This window comes from Cryptomeria japonica, chromosome 6 (genome assembly GCF_030272615.1).
Source record: "Cryptomeria japonica chromosome 6, Sugi_1.0, whole genome shotgun sequence".
Taxonomy (NCBI): Eukaryota; Viridiplantae; Streptophyta; class Pinopsida; order Cupressales; family Cupressaceae; genus Cryptomeria; species Cryptomeria japonica.
In genome coordinates, this window is record NC_081410.1 from 22,088,556 (window position 1) to 22,110,087 (window position 21,532).

Genomic DNA, 21,532 nt, shown 5'->3' on the forward strand with positions numbered 1-21,532 from the left:
CTATGATCTCATCTAACAGTTTGTCAATCAAAGCAATATTATGTTCAGTCTTTTTCTTTGGTGTCAACTTCTTCTTCTTCTTAGGGGTTGTCTTCTTGACCGGAGACCTCACTTCCTGTCATTTTTGCCTGGTTCTTCTAGGTGAAGGAGCGGATACCGGTGAAGGTTCTCTTTTCTTTGCAACTCTTTTAAATGCTAGAGGCATATCACTCTTTATTGAAGTAGCTACAGGTGAAAGGTGAGTTTTAGGTTGTAGTGCCTCCAACTCATCTTCAGTGATACCGGTTTGTTTCAATACATCTTCTTTGATAGCCTTTGACTGTCTTGAACCTCTCCTCACAGTTGCTTCTACTTTATTCACTCTCTTTTTGGATTGAATTTGGCTTTCAATGGTTTTAGCACTGCCAAATACTTCTTCTTTAGGTTCCTTGGGTGCTTCCCAAAGGGCTTTTCCATATGTCTCTATGATGTGGTCATCAGTCTCATAGCCCATTCCAGTAACCCAAATTGTTCTTGGGATCACTGCTTCCATCCAGATCTCATCTTTCTTGATCACAAAACATATGTCATCCTTATATTTATCCACAATTTTTTGTGATAGTCTAACTCTGGTGTTCATTCTGGCCTTTAGTGCTAGAAAATATTCATTGATATTCTTCTCCTTGTTTTCACCCATATTGTTCAATAAGTTAGCCAACTATTTTCCTGCCGATATGTCAAATCCAAGGTTTTTATTGCCTATACCGGGAACCTATTTTGTTATATGTAGCATCAGACATACAAGTAAATTGCTGAATCTAAATGTCCCTTTCTTATCCTTCTTGATCTTTCCTAGATTATCAATCAATTCATCTTTTAACCACTCACATACATCAATTTTCACATTTTCATTAATCATATCATGTGCACTTTTTATGCATAAGCTGGAACCTGAGTTCAATCGGTTTACATGAGTTGCTTTGTAACCTAAAATCTTGTTGATAAATCTCATATTTATATTAGTCACATCATTAACCCTTAAGGACCTTTTGTCGGATGTTCTACCTGTTAGATTCATTACCAGGTCATTTGAAACCTTCTTTGTTTTGTCTAGTCTGTTACCGGTGGAGGGTAACCCTGTTACAGCTTTCACAGCTTCCTCGATAATTTTATGAACCGAATCAAGCCAAAATAATTCACCATGTACTCTACTCAACACCATCTTTATGACTTCCTTGGGGAAATCTGGAATGCTGAGGATTTCTGTGAATCCTAGGGTTTCAACAATTTGGTGTTCAGTTTTTACATTACTAGAATCATCACAAATAACAGTTTTGTACATGTTCTTGATTTCTTCATCTCCTAATTCTTCTATATGGCAATGGATATAAATTCTAGGGTCTTTTGCATAAACAACTCCTTTGGGAATTTGGGAAAAAGCACCTACATTATCATCCTTCTTTGCTATCTCGGGAACTAGCTAAAATATGGGCCTAGGGCACTTGATTACTTCCACAATAGTAGGGTTTTCTATGAATTTAGGTACAGAGGAGGATGCCATGATTATAAATACCTTTTTCTACCTTTGAAAGATTGATTGCTGAAATGCTTTGCCTCTTTGCTCGAAATGCCTTAGCTCTGGAGATTTCGTGCTCTTCAAATGTTTGAATGCTCGGTGAAGTAAAATGGAGCCAAAACCACTAATTTATAATGTTAATTTGTCAACTACCTCTTTTAATGTATGCCGGTTAAGTAATCACTTAACTCTATTTGCTGGTATAGAAGTAATTTTCTACTTTTCACCATTAACCGAGGGAATAATAGCATATTTCACATTGATTGCCAAACCCTCAAGGAAATTTCTTCAATTGGATGAAGAGACTCTTGTCGGTGGAGTGCTACTTTGTTCTGCTGGTGGGGTGTTTCTTGGTTCTACCGGTGGAGGAGTATTCCTATCCACATTCAGTTCTGATTTCCTAATCCATTGTTTTGAGAATTCTTGCTTAACTTCTTCAACTTTTTCTTTTCCTTTCAAGCTAGGACCTTTGTTGTTTGCCGGTGAGGACTTGCTTCTACAAAATTTTGCAATATGCCCAATTTTGTTACATGCATAACAAGTCACATTATTTTTTTGAATAGCCTTTCCATAACCTATGCCGGTTTGTGTTCTACATTGATTAGATAAGTGTCCAAATCTTCCACAAACATAACATCTCACATTTATTCTGCAATTTTCAAAATTATGACCAACTTTGTTGCATTTTGAAAATTGACCAGTGGGTGTATTAATATTCTGATAACTTCTAGATCTACATTGATTTTCTCTATGACCATACTTATTACAGTTATAGCATTTGCCATTAAATTTATAAGCAGTAGGTTGTCTTACCAGTTTGCTATGATCCTGTGTGTTTGCAATACCAGAGCTTTCACCAACTTCAAATCCAATTCCACAAGTGTCACCTTTAGGTTTCTGATTCTTCAATAAGTCGCCAAGTTCTTCTGAGCTTTTCCTAAATTTTTCTTTGTGCTGATTTGCAGTATCTAGTTCTCTTTCTAAGATTTCTTTCTATCTCATCAGTTTATTTGAATCATTTTATCTGTGCATCAGATCTATTTTCAACAAATCATTTTCATAGCTAAGTCTTGTTCTCTCATTTGCAGCATCACTTAGTCTTCTAGTCAAATCTTCTTCATTCTTCTTTCTATCTTCAATTTCCTTACAAAATCTCATAGTCATATCCTACATCTCATTCCTTGTTGTTATGTTCTCTAGCTTCAGCTTGTTTATCATATCATTAAGAGTTTCCTTTTCATCATCCTCAATTTGCATTTCTTCACAAAGTTCTCTTCTCTTGTTTCTTGCAATGGTAAGATTTTTTTGAAGTGCTTGAATAATTTCCTAAGCTGCCTTTAGATCATCTTCAAGTTTGATATTTTTCAATTTTTCTCCATCATAGTCTGAGAGAGCTGCTTCAAGTTGTTTCATCAAGTTTTCCATCTCTACCGGTGTCAAGATCTTCCTCAAGTTGTTAGGCTTCTGAAAATAGAGGACCAGGCTCTGATACCAATTGTTAGGATTCCCACATATACTGAGAGGGGGGGATGAATTATTATCTAACCGGTATGAGCAATTTTTCAACTTAAAACATGCAGAACATATTAATATTGTGTACCGGTAAATAGAAAGTAATGCTATAAATAGAGATAACAGTAACCACATGAAAAACACACCATAACACAATGATTTAACAAGGAAACCCGGTGTGGGAAAAACCTCAGTGGGATTTGTGACCCACAATATTCACTTACTGGCCAATAAGAGAATATTACTGCTACAAGAGGGGCCTGCACATGCAGGAAGGCCAACTGCTTAGAGCTCACTGCTCAAATACAAAATGGGAAGTCTCACTGACTTACAAATGGATTATATAAATCCAGTGTCTTGTACTACTTCAAAATAGCATCTATAATGCCAGATCCAGTACCAGTTTCTACTCTGCTTCTTTCATAAACCCTTAACCTATAATTCACATAATAGGTCTGCTAATTACATTCCTCCATAATAATCCTACATTCTCACAATGTTCTATAATGAACTCTCTTATATAAGAGTCATTTTACATCTTGCCAAGTCGGCTTACAATGTTTTTACAATAATAAACAAAATATATTACAATAATATTCTCGTCGGCTTCCTATGTCGGTATGCTTCCTTTTACTGCCGATGCCGATAGTCTGAGTGCCGGTGTAGAGTTTGATCTTGCTAATGCCGGTGGAATGCCTTGCTGGTGTCATAGGATTGTAATGTTGCCATCAATGACAAAACCTTCAATCACCTACAATGTCTCATTGGAGTGTGCATTTGCCAACAGTCCTACTCCTACAACTTAGTTGTTTATTTAAGTTTACTATTGATCAAGCCCTACCCTTTCTTATTCTTCTCTATTTTTTGGACTTGATCCCGCCAAGTAACAAATGTGCCTTTCTCCCATTCATATTTTCTTTGTGAGTAGTGCGTCTTTATCCTTTTTATTAATAAACACTAGTATATGCACTTTATTCATAATTATTTTATATGCCTATATATGTAATAAATTAAATAGTTTAAAAGTAAAATAAAGTAACTCTTAAGTAAATTATATTTCTTGTGTTTTTAGATGTATATAAATACTTTTTTTTATAAGTTAAAAACTTCAAAATAAAATATTTTGAAGTCCATATTTTCTAAAAAGAAAACAATCATTAAGACTTGCTATACATTTAATTTCACAATTGAAATTTTTTAAATGACCATAATTGAGATGACATGTTTTTAACAATCACCTACCTAGCGAAATTCTAAAATAATATCTTTGGAGACCATGACATTTTTAAATATTAACTTCCAAACATTTCAAAATTCTTTATTCATGTTTTGTTTGTGTATTTTTTTTTAGAAAAATTCAAATAAATCCCTTTGAATCATTCTACAAAATGAAATGTAAATGTCAAGTTTCTTACTCCAACATTTAACAACAATTCATTAAAAAATAAAGAGGAGATTTTCATTATCCATACAAACTTAAAAATAGCTACATGCTTTAACTTGTTCTCCTTTTTCTTAATAGCTTCTACCATTTTATGCTTACGATCAATTTGGAAGATTGTGGTAAAAAAGTCCTACTATCTTGTCAAATTCTAGAAAAAATAATTTATTGAATCAAGATAGAGTTCAAAGAATAATAGCTGAAAGAGAATACATCACACAATCTAAAAGAAGCAATAACAATAGCCAACTAAAAGAGCAACATCACATAGTTTAGCCAATTTTAGCTAGTTGAAAGAGAATAACATCACATAGTGTAGACACCCAAAATTGTCCAGTCTAATTAAATAAATATTTTATTTATTTAATTATCTAAGCTTAATTCTTCTATTAATTAAATAAATCTTTATTTATTTAATTAATTCATTTATCCTCTTCTAGCCTTATTTCTCATTTAAATAAATACATTTATTTATTTAAATTATCCTTTTCCTAAATTAAATAAATATTTTTATTTATTTAATTGATCCCATTTCCTCTATTAATTAAATAAATCTTTATTTATTTAATTAATTCATTAACCTTTTCTACCTATGACACATGTCATTCATCTCTTAATTCATACACTACCTACCCCTTTCATTATTTTATTATTTCTTTTACCTACCCTCTAATCATAGCCGACCTCCTTTTACACCTCTTAATCTTATCCCTCCATTTCATATAGTGTCTTCTATATAAGGAGATGCTTCATTCATTATCAAACCCTAATCACTCCAATCATTGATTCTAATCAAAAACCCTAATGATGCATCCTAATGAATTTTATGCAATTGACTACACTACGATCCTACTTGCAACCACATTCTGTTCTTTGTTGAGCTCTTGTGCATATAAAATCTGAGAGCAAATATATCAAGCAAGATCAATGGAGATAGGAAGAATGGAGATCAAAGCCCTATTGGACATGTGATGGTATAATCTTTGTGATTTCATTTGATTTGCATCGTCTTAGGTAATCTTCATATGTTATGGTGGATCTTTGTTGTTGTTAGGCTAGGGTTTTGTGGTTGAATTCATTTAGCCTTTCAATATTGTTATTATTGTTATCCATTTTCACCATATACATTTTGGCACTCCCGGTGGGACTCTTGTCCCTTTTGCATTTAACATCCTTGTTGCAGATTTTGTATTTTGAAGTTGCAGATCTAACATTTTTGGCAGCATTTTGATATTTTCGCGTCTGCGCGCTTTCGGATCGCGTTTTTGATTTTCTGGTGTGTCTGTGACCTCTGGGATCGCGTCGGTGTTATTGGTAATATTTTATTTTGTAGGTTCCAGGAAAGCGCGTTTATGTTTTAAAGTCGCATCTGTGATGTTTTTAGCTACGTCTATGTCCAGAAGCCGCGTCTGCGTTCTGTAGTCGCGTCTGTGCTTCACAGAACCGCGTCTGTGTCACGAAGTCATGTCTGTGTTGAGGGTAACCGCGTCTGTGTTCACTAGTTTCAAATTTTGGGTTTTTATTGATTCAGTTTTTTGGATTTTGCATTTAGGGTTTCAGATCTGGTTTATTTTGAGCTAACATTTTCAGATCTAGCTAACAAAATTGGTGTAGCTTGTCTTGAAGGCTAAATCATTTGGTTGAAGGCCCCTATTTTCACAAAGTCTTTTGGGTTTAAAATTTACCTAACTTGTGTGCTTGCAGGAAGGGGTGATTATTTGAAACAATCCAAACTACTAATAAATCTTTGTTGCAGGTCCTTGGCAAGGGTTTTTGGATTTTTGTTGTGTGCTTTGTTTTCATAGACTAGCAAACACTTCAATTGGTGCACTAAAATTGAATCATTGTCTTTTGTGTCTTGAGCAATAGGCTCTTTTTGTTTAATCTTTAGAGGGCCTGTCTTCCCGTGTGGTCATTAGGACTACTAGTGAGAAGAGAACGACCCTGTCTTCCTGTGTGGTCATTAGGACTACTAGTGAGAAGAGAACGACCCAAGTGGTAGCGAGGAAAACCCACCTCTTTCGAACCACTATAAATAACTGTATTCATGGTGAAAACTATGAATAACGTGTGCTGATTAGTTCATACCGACACCATGTCTCCCCATAAACCCGTTTGATCAAATTTATTTGATCAGTTGTAGGGCGTAACCCCTACCGGCTGGGAGCCTTCTATATTTATAGAGCTGAAAGTGCCGCATGTATGGCCACATGAGTGGATGCCCTTACTAGCACTTTTTTGTTTTAGAAGCCCAAATCCTTCTAGTTGTTGGGGCAGGAGGTTGGACCTTTGGTAGCAGCCCACACACATACAGTTCTTAGTAGAGATACAAAGTTCGCCACGGGGAGTTTTCGTGGGGACTGATGCTTGGCTGACCTGAGAAGTGAGTGCCGAGGGTGGAGCCAGTGAGGTCAAGCATCTAAGTATCCACTCTGAATAGCGTAGCCTTGGGGGTAAAACCCCATGTGGGATCAACAACTATTGTCTTGGCTAGCCATAAGAATTGTGCTTGACTTATGTTAAACATTCAAACATTGAAGACCAAACAACAAAACATTGTGTCTTTTGTGTCTTCAAGTGTATGCAAAACAATTTTACATCAAACAACACACTTTTTTTTGGAGTCATTGTCAGTCTAAACACTTGCAAACATTGAGTCCTCATCAACACTATGTCCTCTTGTCACAAAAAATAATCAAACAGTCAGATTGGGTCACAACAAAACAACTTCACAGATTGGAAAAAAATTGCACAAATTTTGCAGAAACGTGTATGTGTCTGACATAATAGCGTCTGTGTTGTATAACCGCATCTGTGAAGGACAGAATCGCGTCTATGTTCCAACGGTAAACATTGCACTTTGCAAAAAAATATCAGAAGTGCGTATGTGTTAAACAGAGCTGTGTCTGTGTCGGGAAACCGCGTCTGTGAAGTATACAGGCGCGTTTGTGTCCAGAATTGAAAAAAAAAACTGTTACAGTCCAGCAAACAAACACAGTCAGTTTCGGAATTCTTGAGCTTCCTAGGTCATTTCTCTAGGGCTCATCTAGCATTCAACCTATCTTTGGGTCTCACAAAATCTATCATTGCTCCACATCTCACTTTACATTCACAATTGTCTAAACTTGAGTCAAAAGGTCACTTGCTTGTCCTCATCATACTTTGTCAACACACTACATACAACAACACTTTGCGAAGTGGTCCCTCATCAAGGTTTCTTATCTTTAGGTCTCATTTGGTCTTACTTAGAGTCAAGGTCAACTTACCTCATCAAGAGAAACTATCCTCTCTTTGGAAGTCACACCTACTCTACTACATACATACTTGGTCTTACACTTTGGACATTGCAAGTACACTTCAGATTCATTTACATTCCATCCAACTCAGGGTCTTCCATACTTTTTCCATTTTTCATCTAGTCTCACACATCTTGGTCAATACCTAGTTCATGGTTGAAACCCGTCTTCAAAAATCTAGGAGAGAAACTAAAGAGGCTCAAGAGTCCACAAACATGAGTTCTTATGAGTATGATAATGATATCTTTTTCAATTTTGATCATACTACATTACCTGACATGGATGCCTATAGAAACATTCCAAATGTTGAGAACATGGACACTACAAACAACAATGCTACACACAATGACAATATGGATGACTTTTCAGTACATTCAGCAGATGTGGAAGAATCCATTTTGAATCCTCATTTCAATCGATTGGTTGAGGAAATAATGAGGAGGGATAGACAATACTTTTTACAAATGATGGCACAAAGTGGAGCCAAGATACGTCATGATTTTGACATGTCTCAAATAATGGAAAATTGACCTTTGCAACAAACGCACTCCAACATGGATCAAAGGAGACCTAATAGTGAAGGAAATAGAGGACCACATATGGTACCTGAATCACCATCAGCTTTGCTTCAAAGACCAAAGGTCCCACATACACATGGTCAAGCATATGATACTCACCTTCATAGACCATTATGGAAGTCTTATGCAGACAGATATGCTCAATCACATACTAATGCTAAGGATCAACCATCAATCACATACTAATGCTAAGGATCAACCACCAAAGCAATTGGATATTCAAAGGCATGCTCAAAATTTGGACACAAGGAAACCTCATGTCAAATTTGGGGGCAACACATTAGAACATGACATGCCTGTAGAATATGGTATACATGCACAAAATAGATATGGAGTTCCTCAACATGAATCTATACCAAGTGGTCCATATACACAACATTATTTAGACCTCCTCCATATGAACATGTGTATGATCAATATCATCCATATATGCAACATGCTCCTCCTCCAATTGGTGCCTCAAGCATAGGGTATGGTCCAAGAAGTTGATCTCCACCTAAGAGAAATTTGGAGCAACAAATCAGGGACTTACAAAAGAAAATGGAGGACATAAATACACCAAAGCCAACATACACAATGAGAGACATATGTCCTTATCCATTTGACAAAAGAGTTCCAATGCCTTCTTTTCCTACACACTTTGTGACGCCTAAATTTGATAAGTATAGAGGAAAAGGGGATCCTAAGGCACACATAAGACAATTTTTCACAGCTTGCATTGAGGTAGCACCAGAAGAGACATATTTGATGAGATTATTCCCACAAAGCCTAGGTGATCAAGCTATGGAATGGTTCTCCCAACTTCCACCTGGAATTAAGTCATGGGGTGACATAGCAGAGGCATTTATTCAACATTTCTCCTACAACATAGAGACAGACATATCAATCACTACTTTGTGCAACACCAAACAAAAAGAGGGAGAGTCTTTTGCATCATTTTTACAAAGATGGAGGAATCTAGCGAGTATATGCTCTTGTGAAATTCCACAAAAACAAATGGTAGAGATGTTCACCCAGAATGTTAACAAAGACATTGGCTATGATCTAAGAAAAGCTTGTTTGTCCACCTTCAAGGACTTCATTGAAAAAGGCTTAGCAACAGAGAAGGTCCTAATTGAACAAGGAGTCATCAAGATATTCAAGGAAAACAAAGATGACTTTAAAGGAAAAGACAAGCCAAGATTTTGGAATAAAAACAAGAACACAGTCAATGATGGTGTTGTTGATGCCAACATAGTGCGACCCAAATTCATTTTTTCTGGATCAAGTTCTACAAACAATCAGGTGAATACTCAAACAACTTCCAGATCATGAAGGAAGTACACTCCATTGGGAGAACCACTTGAGTCAGTCTTCAAGAAGCTAGTGGCAAATAAGGTAATCATAGTTCCAGATTTTCCTCCATATGAACCAAAGGTTAAACCAAATTGGTGGAATGATGATGAGTATTGTGAATTTCATAAGAGCAAGGGTCATAAGACAGGAAATTGTCATCGACTGAAAAACATCATACAAGATCTCATTGATGGAGGTGACATTGAGATTGAGGGACATTCGTCTAATCAAGAACATGAGATGTTTAAGGAACCATTCCCAAAACATGACAAGGGAAAAGCTAAAGCCATAGAGGATCAAACCAACTATACCAGAGCATCTTACAACTATGATTCAACCATAAATCACATCTCAATGGACAATTATGTCTCTACCATTATCATCAAGGACAAAGCGCCTGAGAATTCTACCCAGAGACCCAAGATTGTCCTAAAAGGTGTTGGATCTTCTTCTAAACCTACCTCTAAATGTCATGTTACAACCCGCCGAGGTAAAATCACTTTGCAAGGTGCTCCAACTAAAAACACCGCTTCTTCATCAACCAAACCTGAGTATGACCTTGTAGAACAGTTAGGGAAGACACCCGTGCTCATTTCAATCCTTGAGCTATTACACATATCTCCCACACATAAAGCCATTTTTGACAAAATCTTGAGAGATACTGTTGTTCCTACTGATTTGAATGTGGACCAGTTTCAAGCCATGGTGGGGTACCTTTCCGTTCCACACTCCCTTACTTTCACAGAAGCCGATGATGCCTCCGTAAGTCAACCACATAATGCACCACTACACATTGAAGCCTTCATACACAAACATCGAATAAAAAGAGTCCTGATAGATGGAGGAGCAGGTCTAAACATTTGCACATTAAGCACTATTACACAATTGGGATATTCTGATAAAGCTATGAATTCTACAAATCAAATCACCATTAAGGCATATGATGACAAAGAGCGTTCATCCAAGGGCACAGTCACCTTACCTCTCAGAGTTGGGCCAGTTACAAAGGATGTGGTTTGTCAAGTCCTAGATTTAAATCTCACTTATAACATATTGCTAGGACGTCCTTGGATTCATGAAATGAGGGTAGTCCCATCCACATATCACCAATGCATTAAGTTTCCTCATAATGGAGTGGAAGTAACAGTTAACGGTGATCCTAATCCATTCATATACTGCAATAATCTGAAATCAAAGACTAAGACCATCATTCCCAGTAATCGTGAAGTTGTTCCTTCATCGGCATACATTGATCTTGAGTCATTAAAACCTTTGACCTCAAAACAAGGTGAGCTTAAAGGAAAGTTCCAGAACAAAGGCATGGGGGAATATACTTTAAATCAAACCATGTACTTACGACAAGTCATGAGTTCCCCAAAAGAATATGGAAGACCACATCCTAACAAGCAAGTATCCATCACGATGCTCAAATGGGACCCTACTACCTTTCAAAGATGGGGTGAACTAGAAGAGGAAGATTTATACAAAATGCTTTTTAGAGACAATGAAGAGGAAACACAAGATCACATCAATCTACCATGTGAGAAATATGGCAAAGGCTTCAAAATTCTACAAAAATTCGGGTATGATGGAAAAAGCCCTCTAGGGTTATGAAAGGAAGGCATCATGGAACCTTTACAACCTGAATTGACCTTCAAAAAGGAATGCTCGAAAGGACTTAGCTTCTTAACTTCCAAGGTCCACACCCAAAGGATAGAAGAAGTTTTACGAATCAAAGCTGCCAAAATTCAACAAGAGCATTGCTATTCCATAGATTCTAACGAATGGGAATGGGGTTCAGACAAGTCTTCCAGTGACTACGAGCTCAATGAGATATTCAGAGAGCCAAATGAACCCATAGAAGAAGAGGAATTTTATAACAAGTTCAGAGTTGGTCAAGAAACAACTTATGAGGATTCCACACAGTCCTTGTCTCAAGGTTCTAGGTTGAAATCACATAGGATGAGAACACCTGTCCCCGAATGCGCTACTAGTGATAATAATTGGGATTCATTCGTGATCAAGACTGATGAGGAGAGTGCCATCGATGACCTTGATAATTACCTTGACATACCCGAATATAACTGCATCTTCACTCTTAGCTCCCCTAACTTTGAAGACATTAATGGCCTTCCCCTTGTCCACCACCAACTCATTGACTGGGATCATGAAGGACCTGCACAGTTTGACACATTTCAAAATGATGAAGCTTTTATTGACTATCTGGGGATACGGGATGATCTTCCCCCTGAAGACCATAAAGTGGGATACACTATAGAACTCAATAGCGTGGCATATTTTGGTGAGGGTGTCGAACCTTCCAGTCGCAAAAATGTGAAAATAAGAACAAATCAAGGGTCTTATGGCGAAAACCACATTGTGGCGCTGTCTGACCCCAAAAAAGTAAAAAGAAAGGACGTATCTGAGGGCAAAAACCTCTTTGAGGCACCCGAAGATGGAAGGCTCGACATTCTCCCAGCATCATATGAAGAAAAGTCATCCATGTTGGTAGAGGAGACTATCAAAACAAACATTGGTACAGAAGAGGTTCCACACAACATATTCTTGACTCAATCATTGATAGAGTCTGAAAGGTCAAAATTCATAAGTTTCTTCAAGGAACGAAAAATCAACTTCACCTAGTCATATGCTGATATGCCTGGATTAGATCCAGATTTGGTAATGCATCATCTGACAGTTAAACCGGGGGCAAAACCAGTAAAACAGAAATTAAGAAAAATGCATCCACAAGTGGCATTACTAGTTAAAGCAGAACTTGAGAAGTTATTGGATGTTGGATTCATACGCCCAATCGATTATCCCAGATGGATCTCCAACTTGGTACTTGTTAGTAAACCAGATCGCAGCATCAGAATATGTACAGATTTTAGAGACATCAACAAAGCTTGTCCAAAGGATGACTTCCCATTGCCAAATATTGACTTGATTGTTGATCTCACAGTAGGTCATGAAATGTTATCATTGATGGATGGATTCTCTGGTTATAATCAAATAAGGATTGCACCCGAGGATCAACACAAAACATCATTTACTTGTCCATGGGGAACTTTCTACTGGAATGTCATGCCTTTCGGGTTAAAGAATGCAGGTGCTACATATCAAAGAGCCATGACTACTATCTTTCATGATCTTATGCACGTAACCGTGGAAGATTATGTTGATGATCTCTTGGGCAAATCAATAGATAGAAATACACATTTGGACATACTTTCAGTCATCTTTGATCGGTTGGAAAAATACAAAGTAAGATTAAACCCCAAGAAATGTGTCTTTGGAGTAACCTCTGGGAAACTCCTAGGATTCATTGTATCCAAAAGAGGAATTGAAGCTGATCTAGCAAAAGTCAAAGCCATCTTGGAGATGCAACCGCCAAGAAATATCAGTCAACTTTGGTCCTTACAAGGCAGACTCCAGTCCATACGAAGATTCATAGCACAACTTGCAGATAAGTGTAATCCTTTTCAACACTTGCTACATAAAAACATCAAATTCAAATGGGATGATAACTGTCAATAGGCTTTCCAAATGCTCAAAGATTATCTTCTAAATCTGCCAATTCTGATGCCACCAGTTCCAGATCAACCACTGTTACTATACATATCAGCTACTCCAACAGCACTAGGGGCACTCTTAGCACAACAAATTACTGAAGGCAAGGAAAAAGTAGTATACTATATCAGTCACACATTGGTAAGATATGAGCTAAACTACACACCAATTGAGTGTGCATGTCTCGTCGTGGTCTTTGCTTCACAGAAATTACACCATTACATGCTCACTCATAAGACTAAGTTAGTTGCAAGGATAGACCCATTGAAATACCTTCTCAATAAAGCAACACTTACTGGGTGATTGGCCAAATGGGTAATGATCTTGAGTGAATTCGACATTGAGTATGTGGATAGAAAAGCAATAAAAGGACAAGCCATCACAGATTAGTTAGCAGATGCTCCCATGATAGATGATGTTCCTCTAAGTTCAGAATTTCTAGATGAATCTATTTTGACAATGTCACATGCAAAGCCATGGCAACTATACTTTGACGACTCATACACACAGCATGGGGTAGGAGCTGGCATCCTCTTTATAACTCCTCAAGGGGATTCTATACCAAAATCATACCGCTTACCATTTCCTTGCACTAACAATATAGCGGAATATGAGGCATTAACAACAGGATTACGAATTGCAGTTCAATGGAAGATCCAGGAACTTCATGTTTTTGGGGACTCCCAACTTGTCATCCATCAAGCAACTGATGATTACCAAACAAAAGATGAAAAATTAATGCCTTATAAACAAATGGTGGATGACCTGAAACAACACTTCACAAAGATAGACTTTGAGCAGATACCAAGATAGCAGAATCGCACTGTAGATGCCATGGCTACAATTGCTTCCCTGATTGATTTACCTCCAAACAAGACCCGCTATGAGTTCTTGGTGGATAACCTTTTGGTTCCTTCATATGAGATCATGCCTACTAAGACTATATGTGTTGTCGGTCCCAAATCCTAGTTATATGGTTCCATTTTCACATACCTATGTGACAATAATTTACCTCCTGATCTATCAAATAACCAACGTTGCACTTTCATTCGCCAATCCTCTCGATATGTCATTTTAGCTGATATCCTATACTGGCGAGGTCTAGATGGCACTCTTCTTAGATGTTTAGAAAGCGACGAAGCTCAGACTGTGTTACAGGAAGTGCATGAAGGGATATGTGGTCCACATGCTAGTGGTCCTACCTTGGCCAAGAAACTCATCAGGACTGGATATTACTCGCCCAATATGGAGAAAGATTCATATCAGTTTGTCAAGAAATGTAAGCAATGCCAAATTCATGGAGACCTCATACATGCACCAGCACAAGAACTTCAACCACTTGCGTCTCCTTGGCCCTTTTGTCAGTGGGGACTCGATCTCATAGGCAAGATTCACCCTCCTTCTTCCAATGGTCATAAATTCATTATCACTGCCACAGAGTATTTTAAAAAATGGATTGAAGTCGTGCCTCTCACACAAATCATAGGAAAACAGATTGCTACATTCATCCTCAACTATATCATTTGCCGATACAGTATTCATGTTTCTATTATCATGGATAACGGGCGTCCCTTCAAAAATCAGGACATTCATGAACTCTGTGACCACTTCCATATTTCCCATCGTTTCTCCAGACCATATTACCCCCAAGGTAATGGCCAAGCTGAGGCATCTAATAAAACAATCCTTAAAATCCTAAAGAAGACAGCCGACGATGCTGGCCGTAATTGGCATATCCAACTTAATCCTGCACTTTGGGCCTACAGCACAAGTGTCTGCACACCTATAGGTGCTACACCCTATTCACTTGTCTATGGCATTGAAGCTATATTTCCTATTGAGGTTGAGTTACCCTCTTTACGGGTCTCTTTGCAAAACATCATTAGTGATGAAGACTATAGGGTCTCTCGCTTACAAGAGCTAGAACTACTGGATGAATGAAGACAAACTGCTTTTAATCATCTCAAGGCTTATCAACAATGAATGAGTCATAGCTACAATCACAAGGTCAAGCCTCACACATTTGAGGTAGGGGACTTAGTTCTTAGAGAAAATCCCAAAAATCAACAAGACAGAGAGAAGGGCAAGTTCGAACCAAATTGGCTTGGTCCTTACATCATTACAACAGCATATGGATCTGGGGCATATCAGCTCTCAACTATAGAAGGTGAACCTTCGGAGGATCCTATCAACAACATGCACCTTCGCCGGTTCTACACATAGCTCTGCAAAGTATCCTAGTTCAAAAAATACAAAAAAATACAAAAAATTCAAAAATACAAAAAAATCAAAAAAATTCAAAAATACAAAAAAATCACCAAAAAAAAAAATCGTTACTTGGTGAAAACCTTGCAAACAGGCGCCTTGTGACACAAAAAACATTGAAAAATTGAAAAAAGTAAAGAGAAATAATTTCGTCCAACAGTGAAAACCACTTCGGTGGTGCCCTGGGCAAGTACCATGGTGAAAACTGGGTCACCAGCGCCATGTGTAGAGACATTGCTCCTCCCTCCTTCAGGATTCACTTTCATCGTTCACTTTGCACACACTCACAACCTATTCATTCATAATAAACTTACCCATTCCCATCATGGCTTGTTATTGATCTACCCAAGATTGGTTAGCCATTTATAATAAACCTCCCTTTTCACCTCCCTTTCCATCCATAATAAATCAGATCCTATCTGTGGCTAAAGCAAATCCTACGTCTAGTGATGGGTGTGGAACTGAGAACATCACATGTTTTGAGGAGAACAGTTTCTTCCAGCGTTCTTCAGTCTATCCGCACACAATCCACAATAAAGCAACATTTGCATCACAAATCCGCAATAAAGTTCCATCTTCTCCACAATAAAGTATCAGTTTCATGGATTCAGTCAGTTTCAGATGAGACACAGTAGCAACAATGGGCCTTAGCAAATCAAATCTGTCAACAGACTCAAACAACATTATGGTTCAGTGCTATCTATCCATTTTGTGAAAGTAAACATTGTGACCACAATCAAATAAGACTTATACAAGTGACAAGAGACACTAAACTTGAGGACTATAGTGGATGTTGGTGTCGAGTCTTGGTTTTCTTTTGATTTCATCTTTTTTTTTTTGGTGACATGTCTTTTAGCTTTTCCAGGATGTCTTTGACTAGAGATTCTATCTCCAAGATGTCTTTGACTAGAAAGGCAAGGATGGGGTATTGTCACCTATTTGTATTTGCTGTCTGTGGATTGTCTCTTAGTAATACTATGACTTGTCCAAGGATATGAGGACACTGTGAGTCTAGTGTGAACTGGGGCATTCCTTGTTTATGACTGTCTTATCTCCATGCAAACAGGTACAATGACTTTCTGGGTCGAACATATGCCTCGATTGTCATAACCTACTTGCCATAATAAAGCTCAATGATGATAACGCACAAGAAGCTCTTTCACTTTCATATCTTCTATCTTTCATCCCCCTTTCTTGATTGACTTCCATCATCCTTCTTGAGTCTGCGTAGCCTGCTATCACATGACTGAGTATAATGACACGACAAAAACATTTGCATTTCATGTAGTTGCACCTGCATTACCACATATAAGAATTTCATACATACATATAGATATCACAACTACATCACATCCTGCACACAACACCTGTTAGCACATTTTACATTCTCATCATGAAAATAGTCATTTGCATTATCATATTCATCTGCATTTCATACATTCATATTTGCATCATGCATACACATATAAAACATAAAAGAACAAAAATAAAATATATTGCATTGCATCATATAGATATTTGCATCCATCACATAGAAACATACATCATGAAACATCTCATCACATAGGTACACATGCATATAGCTACCGCAAAGATGAATCATCTCATATATAATCATAAAAGTGTCATGATACAATGATGTCAAAATCATATGGCTATAAGCACCCGTAGGTGTCTACATCATCATACAAAAATGGTACAATATTGATACATAAGTAGCCCTCTACGGCTATGATGAACTCCCTCCCTCGGAGCCACTTGGCCTCAATGGAATCTAAGCCCCTGAAGGACCTGCCCCAGGATCATCCCACCTGTCTCCTCTATCTGGTGGTGGTGGAGGACCCATAAACCCACCACTCGATGCTTGTCTCCTCTGACTCCCTCCCGTAGTTGTCGCTATACGCGATGGTTTATGGAAGCTCCTCGCTTGCTGATCTGCTGGCACTACACCATAATAGAGATCTCACCAGTAGGTAATCTCCTCCCCTGCCCACAGGACATAAGCATATCCTACCCCTGTGTCCTCCGCTGCCTGTCTCCTGACCCTCAGTGCTATCTCAGCCTCTGTATAATGCCGAATAGCCTGATCCCGCTCCCACTCAGTATGTCTGAGCCTCATCCTGAGCTGATCCCTCTCCCTCTCCAGCTCTTGGATCTCATCTACCTGGCCCTAGCAAATCTCCCTTAGCTCTAGCAGCTCATCCTCCACTGGGTTAGCCCCCTCTACCTCTGCCTGTGGCTCCCCCTGTATGTGTGCCTGTACCTGTACTGGTACCTATCCCTATATCTGCACCTGTCCCTATCCCTATACCTGTCTAGGACCCTGTGCTGCTGGAACCTATAGTGGCAACCCACTGCGACCCCTCACCACCCGAGCCTACCTCTCCTCACCACCCTCCCTCCGAGGTGCAACCCTCCTCTCTCCAACTACTCCCCTCCTCCTCCATCAGCCTCTACCCCCATCACCTCCATCATCATCATCATCACCACCCCCATATCCATCCAATGGCTCTCCTAAATCCGTCAAGCGTGAGAAGGGATGCTCTGCCCAGTATGCTGTGTACTCAGCATCCATGCCAGCGTCCTTAATCTTTGGCCACATGTCCCAGGGTAGGGGCATCATCTCTACCAACTATGTAACTACCTGATCATATGACAGCAAGGGCCCAAACTATGCCTGATCTTTGACCATCCGTGCATACATGCCTGAGCCCCGAGGCATCCTCTGAATCCTGCCAAACTGTCGACCAACCCTATCCACTAGTTGCCTCTCCAGCACATAGGGCATCCGCCCAATCAGGTACCTATTCCAGAAGGTGTAGGGCAGCTCAACTGCATTGTCCTCCCACTGCTCGCATCCCAGATATGGCCTCCATATGACCACATCAATATCATCTATCACTCGCCGTCAGTGCTCCAACCTGCCAATCCGTGGTTGCGACATGATCATATCATATAGGTGCACAAAACTGCGTCCATGTCCCTTGCCTCTGAAGTGTATCGGCCTCATCACTGGTAGATGCTCATAAGCCCATACCTGCAGCAATGTCACCCCACAGCCCAATCCCACTGATCCATGGTATACGAACTGATGCATCTCATAATAGAGGTGTGCCAGCACGCACGGTCCCCAAGCATATCTGGTGTGCTGTGTCATCAGTGTCTCCAGTGCTCCTCCCCAACCCATAGCCAACCCCCGTGTCGCCCTATCCAGACACAGGAACCCACTGATCGCTCCTCCTACTACTACCGACAACACTAGCCTTGTGGTTGTCATAGTATCCCGTGCCACATGTCCTGCTCTCATCTCCAATCTTGGGTCTTGGAATACTCATCTAAGGGCCTCCCTGTCTCCATCTTGATCGTATGGGATCAACTCCCCATCGATTGGTATCCTCAGTATCCTGTATACATCCTTCAGGGTGACTGTCATCTCACCCATCGGCAAATGAAAAGTGTAGGTCTCGGAGTGCCATCTCTCTGCCAACGCAGTCAATAGTCCCATGTTCGCCTGAAACTCAGGCACATACAGAACATGTCTCAATCCCATCTCCTCAATGGCAGCTCTATCCTCGAATGACAACTCAGGTCACAACCTCTGAGTCAATGGGAATCTCTCCCATGACTCCAGCATCGGCAAATACTCCTGCAGTCAAGCAAATCACTCATGTCAGTCATAGTGGCATTCCCTGTTCATCACAAAATGCTACTTTTTATCTAAATGCATATGGCATTTTATCCTAGTAGTACTCCCTGTTCATCACAAAGTACTATGTGTGTGACACTCACTGTTCATCACAAAGTGTTGCTCATATTCTAGTACTCCCTGTTCATCACAAAGTACTCTATCTTGGTACTCACTGTTCATCACAAAGTGCCTTGATCTATCCTAGTCTTCCTAGAGGACCTGCTTGAGTGTATCCTCTCAGCAGCTTATCCAATCGACAATGTATGTTCATCATAGAACTGTCGATTTGACCTAGAAGATGCAATTTCGCACTTTTTAAAGCACAAATGCATTTTCCTGACATAAACGCGCTTAAAGATTGCACAGACTTGCCTGAAAAACATAGACGTGCCTGACAAACACAGACGTGCCTATGCTCTACACAGACGCGCCTGGGCTAGATAGATGTGCCTTCTTGGCATAGACGCGCCTGCACATCACAAACGTGGCCGCAATTGACACAAACATGGGTTCAAACGCAGACGTGCCTGGAACAAACACAGACGCACCTCGCAAGCATAAACACGCCTGGCACCAACATAGACGCGCTTGAACATTTTTGGACATTTTTTGGACCCTAGTCTAGGTGCATTTATTACCCTATCTAGCATGCATTAATGACAAAATTAAATGCGTCAAAGTATGAGGAGGTTTGGTGGTACTTACTGGCTCTCCTGCCTCTGCTGGCCTCTGAAATCGGCGAACGCGGTCGAATCTGTGAATGAAGGCCATCGCTGCTGACTGCTGCTGCTCTATTTTCGCTCTGCAATCTGCTCTCGTGGATGTGTAGATGACAATGAGGATGTATTTTCCCTCGTGGTCTATCTTATAGACTACCCTAGCCCTCGCCCTCATTTCCCGAGTCAGTCTTCATTATCCCGTGACTCTGTCACTTTATCTGGTCAGTCCATTCTAGCCTTTCTTTCTTATCGAGAGATTGTCTGCAATCTTTTCAGACATTTTCATCCAATCTCTCGAGGGGGCATATCATTCCCATCTTGGGGCAACTCTATATCAGTTCATATTATCTTCTTTGAAACAACACGACAAGCCGCATTGTCTCAAAGAGGGGCAAAATGTAGACACCCAAAATTGTTCAGTCTAATTAAATAAATATTTTATTTATTTAATTATCTAAGCTTAATTCTTCTATTAATTAAATAAATCTTTATTTATTTAATTAATTCATTTATCCTCTTCTAGCCTTATTTCTCATTTAAATAAATACATTTATTTATTTAAATTATCCTTTTCCTAAATTAAATAAATATTTTTATTTATTTAATTGATCCCATTTCCTCTATTAATTAGATAAATCTTTATTTATTTAATTAATTCATTAACCTTTTCTACCTATGACACATGTCATTCATCTCTTAATTCATACACTACCTACCCCTTTCATTATTTTATTATTTCTTTTACCTACCCTCTAATCATAGCCGACCTCCTTTTACACCTCTCAATCTTATCCCTCCATTTCATATAGTGTCTTCTATATAAGGAGATGCTTCCTTCATTATCAAACCCTAATCACTCCAATCATTGATTCTAATCAAAAACCCTAATGATGCATCCTAATGAATTTTATGCAATTGACTACACTACGATCATACTTGCAACCACATTCTGTTCTTTGTTGAACTCTTGTGCATATAAAATCTGAGAGCAAATATATCAAGCAAGATCAATGGAGATAGGAAGAATGGAGATCAAAGCCCTATTGGACATGTGATGCTATAATCTTTGCGATTTCATTTGATTTGCATTGTCTTAGGTAATCTTCATATGTTATGGTGGATCTTTGTTGTTGTTAGGCTAGGGTTTTGTGGTTGAATTCATTTAGCCTTTCAATATTGTTATTATTGTTATCCATTTTCACCATATACACATAGTTTACTCAACATTTAATTTCAAATCTCATCATTCCTTGTTCTACCTTTATAGAGAATAACATCACATAGTTTACTCAACATCTAATTTCAAATCTCATCATTCCTTGTTCTACCTTTATAGCTTTGATATTAATTTTTAAATACTTTTGTGCCTCTTTTCATATATTGCTCTATATTTTCAGCTACATTATGTTCATCATTCTCCATTGAAACTCAACATATATATTTAATTAAGCTGATATTTATTTAAACAATTAAAAACAAATTGTTAAAATTAACATTATTAAAAATAACATATAAATAAATAATATTTGTAAAATTAAAATTTAAAAAAATAATGAAAATAATTTTTAAATAA